At 36.8% G+C, this 7,142-nt stretch overlaps 1 long non-coding RNA gene across 2 annotated transcripts; it reads right to left on the reverse strand.

Annotated features, from left to right (window-relative positions):
* Positions 1–605: 605 nt before the first annotated feature.
* Positions 606–6,469, reverse strand: LOC150056817 (uncharacterized). 2 transcript variants are annotated; one of them, XR_016536996.1, is made up of 4 exons: positions 6,385–6,469; positions 4,544–4,592; positions 2,817–2,946; positions 606–946 (listed from the first exon to the last, which is right to left on the reverse strand). It is a non-coding gene; the product is annotated as an uncharacterized LOC150056817 (long non-coding RNA). The 2 variants fall into 2 exon arrangements; XR_016536995.1 differs by having other exon boundaries at positions 2,817–2,957.
* Positions 6,470–7,142: the final 673 nt, after the last annotated feature.

The following is a 7,142-nucleotide window of genomic DNA, read 5'->3' on the forward strand; positions in this document are numbered from 1 at the left end:
CTGTGGCTGAAGTGGTAGAATGCTAGCCTTGAGAAAGCTCAAGGGCAGTGTACCCCAGGACTGGCAAAAAAAAAAAATCAAGAGTCCAATGATTTTTTTATTGTTTGAAATTGTCAAAGCCTAAAGTCAACCTGTAGCTGTCCTAGGAGCAATTTTGGAGAACAGATCCTCCCTCACACAGAAATGTAAAGGGTTTCCCTCTAGAAGTTTGTGATGGCTTGACAAACAGGAAGAATAACTGGATCGGAGGAAATTGGAGCAGACATTTAGTCCTAAAATTATCAATCATCAACAGAATATGTGTCTTTTTGGCAACATGTGTGCATCAGGTACCACCTTTTGTGGAAAACTAATAAATGCTTTGCAAATCTCCACCCATCCGCTGTTTCCTCATTCTTCTCATCCTTACACATTTAAATCCAGGACAAGTGCTCTGTTTGTTCATATTGCTTTAACTAACTCTAATTCTTATCTTTCTTTACTATAATTTTTCTAAAGAACTCTCAGAAATTGGCACTAGTTTTTCTTTTTGTCAAAGCTAAATTTCCTTTTAGGGGAAATTATCTCTTTATTAAAATGCTACTTATATCAATATTCAAAATATATTGATTTAGGAAATCAAACATTTATCAACTAGAGCCCTTAAATATACTTTGGGAAAAGAGCCCTGAGTGCTATTCAATGCTCTGAAACGCTATTTAAAAAACAGTTCTAAATGATAATGTGTACATTTTTTAAATTTGTCAATTTTTCTCAAGTTACCTTAGTAATCTATTCCTCATGAAAGAATATATTTAAGAATGGGGCCGGGAGTTTGGCATGAAGATCAGGTTTGATTCCTCCGTACTACATACATAGAAATAGCTGGAAGTTGTTCTGTGGCTCAAGTGGCAGAGTTTTAGCCTTGAGAACGCCAAGGATAGTGCTCAGGCCCTGAATTCCAGCCCTAGAACTGGCAACAAAAAATGGGAAAGAAAAAGATAGACAAGGACAAATATCTCACATAGATTAACACTGCATACTCACATATTATTAGTAATATAATCTTTCAAACAACTCTGAAGTGAGCAAGGAATATCTTATTACTTATGGTTTTAGACCCATAGAACTTCCACTAGAACACACTTGGCCTTTTCAAGCATTCACAGCAACGATCTATCACCTAGATCATCTGATCTCTAAGTATTGCTTAGATCTCTAAGAAGTCCTAAAAATGCCATTTTTATTTTCAGTAACATGTTCAAACCAGAAAAAAGATACTAAATATAAAAGCAGCTAAATTACTATAGAAACAAACAAAAAAATGTGTCCTCAGTGGGAAAAGCTCAAAATGCATGCTCTAGGGTCTGCTATTTCCTTACACAAGATGAATCCTGATCCTTCTTCTAAGAGAAGGGCTTAGGGAAAGAGTTATTACAAGTTTTACCAGAGTATTGTGATCCTATTCTAAGCATTCCTTTGGGTGGAATACTGGGTGTATATTCCGTAAAAACGATCTCTAAAAAATAGATTATTTTTATTCTCCCTCTCTAAATCCCAGTTACTAAACTGAGAGCTTGGACTACCTTTCACAGTGAGAACACAAGAATTCCAGCCAGAGTAAGCTTACTGAGGAGACCAAAGATGATCACGAGAGCCACCTAGAACTAGACATAGTGGTTCATGCTTGTAACCCCAATATTTGGGAGTCTCAATGTTTGAAGACAGTACCAACAAATCTTAGGAAGACTGTTTCTCAATAATGAAATAAACAAAAAGTCTGGGGACTTGGTTCAAGTGGGAGAACTCTTGTCAAGCAAGAAGCTCTAGGTTCAATCTCCAGTATAAATAATTAAATAAACAAAACAAATAAAGAAATCAATGGAACCACTCCAGGTTGGATCAGGCCCCATTCATCCTTTTCAGTGCAAGTGAGTGATAACTTTCTCCACTTCTCCTAATCTGTGCTTCTTGCCACTACCTTGCATGCTCCTGTGAGACTTTATCTCACCATTCCTGATTATAATTTAGTTTACCTATATGACTCTAAATTACTTGGTCAGGAGATTATCCTTAGCATAAGGTCTATTCTTAGCATAGGGAGAGAGGGAAGGAAAGATGGGAAGAAAAGGAAGAAATGAGGGAGGAAAATAAGTTACCATTCTAGAACTGGTAATACTATCTGCCACATAAATTTCATAGTATACTCAAACGTATCTGAATTTGCGAATTCAGCAATTAGCTTTATTCTTGCTTATAGTCTCCCTCAACTTCAGTATTCGTTCTCTGGTGGGATCCTACAAGCCACGAGGCCTTTCTCCTGTAGCTAGATGAGGCCACATAAACAGTCTTATGCTTGCTCTATTTGCTGCTATCATCACAGTCATCACCATGTATAATCCAACCCAGTCCCACAACAAACTGGATTACTGTTTAGAACTACTGTTTATTCCATCTAGCTTTATTTATTTATTTATTTGTCGTGGGACTTGAACTCTGGGCTTGGGCACTGTCCCTGAGCTCTTCAGCTCAAGGCTACCGCCCTACCCCTTGAGCCACAGCACCACTTCCTGTTTTCTGGAGGTTCTCTGGAGATAAGAGTCTCAAGGACTTTAGTGCCTGGGCTGGCTTTGAACTATTGGAAACTGAAACATTTTTCTTATTTTATCTGAGTGGCAAATATGTTTAGATAACCCTTCCACCCATGTTTATTTTTGTCAGTCTCACTGCCATTGAGTTAAACCATTCTTTTACATTCCTGTATTTCCAATTATGTACCCTGTCCCAATATAGAGCTGAATCAGGCACTGGTTGCTTATACCTAGTATCTTAGTTACCTGGTGAAACTGAGTTTGTTGTGATTGCAATTCCAAGATGGCCCGAAGACTCCTGTTCAACGAAGAGCTGTATGCAGTGGGACATATGTTATCTTGCATACTGGATATTGTGCCCAAAGTGAGATTCTACCTGAAAAATAACTATCAAAAAATCATTGTACGAGTCATAGTTCAATGCTAAGAATGCTTGCTTAGGAACTACACAGTCCTGTGTGCAAAATCCAGCTCAAAACTGTTCTTAAAAGCTAATGTGGTTTAAGGCCTAATAGTCTCCCTCATTTGTCATAATCAGTAGGAACCTTGGGCTCTCCTAGTAGAGATTTACAATAGAATAAAATCTAGAGACATAAGTCCAAATAGTATGATACTAAATGTAAGGACCTCCAGGATAAGGAAACAAAAGCCATATAATGAGTGTTGGTTGTCCTTAATGTACTATGTTATCTCTCATCTCTTTTGCTATCCCTTGGTTATCTCATATTGTTACAATATTTCACCTTGTTATCTGATATATTTTATATGTGCTTAATTGGTTATTTGAAATTGGATAGGGAAGGGGGGAATCAAGATGAGGGGCAGGGGTGGGGGGGAGGGAAATGGGGACCAAGACATGAGAAAAGGTATCAGTGTTTGTGAAGTAATCCACCTTCTATCTGGTGAATATAATGTAACCCTTCCATTAATTATAAAAAGAAAAAGAAAAAAATCTAATGTGGTTTAGAATTCCTACTTCCTGATGCCCTCCAACTCTCCCCTTCAATGTCCATGCATTCCTGTGAACTTGGTAGATGATGGCCGGTTCTGCCTTGTAGCCTGGACCTGTGCTTTTGTTGCTTATGTTTTATATTTTGTTTACACCCACTCTTCTTAGCCATTTTTATTCCAAAATTAACTTTTAGAACAACATTTTCACTGCAGATAAGAATAATCAAACTAAAGGGAAACATATGACATTATACAATTCTAGCTAAACTCCTAAATATTTACTTGAAGTCATTAAAATTATCTTCTGTAAATCATGGCAATAACACTGGTAGAATAACCAATTAACAAAAGTGCTTTATGAATCCAGACTAAATTAACAGTCCAAAATAGCCGGGCAGTTTTCTCTATAAACTCAAGTAATAACATCATGGCCATCAAGTTTCATGGCATATCCATTTTTATAAATCTATTTATGAGAACCAAGAGGTAGCCACCAGCCTGGCTTGCCAGCTCCTACTGACTGCTGCTATTTTAACCACATTCCGCTTTAGAAAGAACACAATCAACAGTTCCAAATTCCTGAGGGACCCATAACTGTTCATACTGAGAAAATGCAGTGACACATCATTTGGAAATTTGCTACTACTTAAGCTACTGTCAAATTGTGTTGTTGTTGTTGTTGTTTATGTTTTTTCCAATGTCAGTCATAAGACCCAAAGTGCCACAGATCCTCCTCCCCTCATCCTAAATTGACTGGTCCCAAGAGTGGAAAAACTCTCCTGGAGAAAAGCCTGGAGAGGCAGACACCAAGAGCCAACAACACCCAGAAAAGGAAAGTCTCAGGGCTCAGCCAATGCTCCCTACCAGGCCAGAACTTTTCCTTTCACAACAGGGTCCTCTATTAAAGGTGATGTCTACAGAAGAGCATTACGTTTACAAATACTCTATTTCAAAACATAACCACTCTTAACAAAGCCTCCTTTATGTCTATGAGTTCTTATGCAGTAGCAGCTTTACTTTACCTTCTGTCATGGGTTTGTTGTCATTCCTCTTCTTCTGTAAACACCAACTCTGAAACCAACAACGGTCAACTGGGAGATCAGGTCCACTCATGGATCCCTCTAGTATATATAAACTCACTCTTCAAATGTATATCATTTAAGCATATCGTACAAAGTTAGACTATCTGTGGAACAGTCTTGAGGATTTTCACCAGATTTTCTTTTTTATGTCACTCAAGGAATAGTTAATGAATACCTGCCTGATGTGAAACATTGAATTACGGGCTAGATAAACAAAAAAGAGGATTTAGACATATTCTCCCCAATCAATACTTTGCTTTAAGATCAAATAAACATTATCTCTTTCAAGCTTTGGTTAATTTGAGATGCTAATAAGGACCAAATGTAAAACAAAAAGAGCAGCTCAGTCCATTAATCTGTCTATTTGTTAAGCTTCTGTTAGGTAGTAACCATGGATGTAGCAATGAGCAAGATATATCTAGTTCCTGCTCTCATAGAGCTTATAAATCTACTTGTGGCTAAAACACATAATGGAGTTTTTATTAGTTATCACCCGTAAACTCTAAAAAGTGTTATTAGTTACAAAGGAAGGTAAAGCAAAATGACAAATATCAACATTAAAATATTAATATTAGTATACATAGGAAAATGTAATATGTCATTCATTATTTGTTAAATTTTCTGTTGATTTGAAAATTTGTCAAAATAAGAAATTGTGACAAGTTTTAACAATGAATCATTTTAAAAATCAGCAATAGTTGAACTCAAATTTCTTAAAGACCTTAATTGATTAGGTGTAACATTCCATGATAGTTCCAGATTCCTAATACAGTGTCCATATCAAGAGCCTCTACAACAGAAAGTAAAGCATTAACATATGGGTAAAAGAAGACTTGGACTGCATATGCTCTACCACAAAATGTTCTTCTGCAAGTAAACATTTTGCCAGCATTTGGGCAGCACAGTTTGTTAAACATTCATTAAATGATGTCAGCATATTTTGTCTGTGGCTAAGTATAAAAAGAGGAAGACAATGTTCAGACATGCAATTTGCTACCATTCATCAAATATATATATATATATATGACATATATATATAATATATGTATGTCCCTAAATGGGTACAATAATTTATTGTTGTACCATAACTCAGATGGCAAGAAACAGAGAAGCCACATTTTGAGAGGATGAATTGGGAGTCAAGTGAATGAAACCATTTAGGGAGAATCAAGGCAGAATCAGAGCAATCTCTATGCAAATTTAACCAGGCTAACCAGCATGACATCTGCAATTCAATAAATGGCTTCTCTAGGCTTCTCACTGGATGGAAAGACCCTCCACCCAGCAAAGCACTAGGATAGTTGTGAGAAGTTCTTAAACTCATCCACCTTACTTCACAATAAATTAAATTAAATACATGAAGTGGAATTTCTAAACTAACACTTTGAAGTGGAATCTCTTCATCTCACAAATGGAGGGACAAAATTGATAGCACTCTACTGTATCCAAATAAAACATGTATTAAGAGAAAGCATTGAGAATTGGAGATTTATGTGGCTTTTAACAGTCTTGCCATAACCCCTTAAATCCAGTCCCATCAGATGTAATCATAATTTACATTTTTGTTTTCTTACTGCCTTTAAGTTGTAAGACACATCTGTCTTTGACTCATAACAAATCAGAATGCTCACAAAATACAGATGTGTAAAAGTATACACATGTATAAAAGTGAGGGTCTGTGATTAAAAGGAAAAGGAGGTATGAAAGAATTTAATGATGAAGTAAATATGAAGCAGATCAGGAGAGCACTTACTTGCAGTAGGACTGAAAAACATCTGTACCTTATGCAGTGCAGGAAAAGAGCAGGAGAGTATTGAGCACAGAAGACTCTAAACTTCCTCTCTCTAAGTGAAATAGGAGACCAGATCCAGGATCTTAAGTGAATTCAACCTAAAATCACAAAACCAAAAGTCTAATTACAAAAAAAAACCCCACAAAACATTGAAAACAGAATAGAAGATAGTGAAGATAAACTAAGCATACTAGACCAATCTGATAGTGACATCAAAAGACTACTAAGATGAGGCTTGGATGGTAGCTTAGTGGTAGAATGCTTGCTTAGCAGTAGAGTGCTTGCTTAGCATGCAGGAAGCCCTGGGTTCAATTCCTCAGAACTACATAAATAGAAAGCCGGAAGTAGCTCTGTGGGACCATGCCCAGGCCCTGAGTTTAAGCACCAGGATTGGCAATAAACAAACAAACCAACAAATAAAAATAAAAATACTAAGATGAAATAAACAGGACATGAAAGACCTCTGGGACACCATAGAAAGACCAAACGTATAAATCATTAGAATATGTGAAGGAGAAGAAGTAAAAATTAAAGGTACAGACAGTATATTTAATAAAATATATCAGAATAGCCAGGTGTGGTGGCTTACGCCTGTAATCCTAGCTACTCAGGAAGCTAAGATCTGAGGATCATGGTTCAAAGCCAGACAGGGCACAAAGTCCGTGAGACTCTTATCTCCAATTAGCCACCAGAAACCAGAAGTGGTGCTGTGACTCAAGAGGTAAAGCACTATCCTTGAGCTGAATA

The sequence above is a fragment of the Megascapheus bottae genome, chromosome 11, assembly GCF_031878675.1.
Source record: "Megascapheus bottae isolate mThoBot1 chromosome 11, mThoBot2.hap1, whole genome shotgun sequence".
NCBI lineage: Eukaryota > Metazoa > Chordata > Mammalia > Rodentia > Geomyidae > Megascapheus > Megascapheus bottae.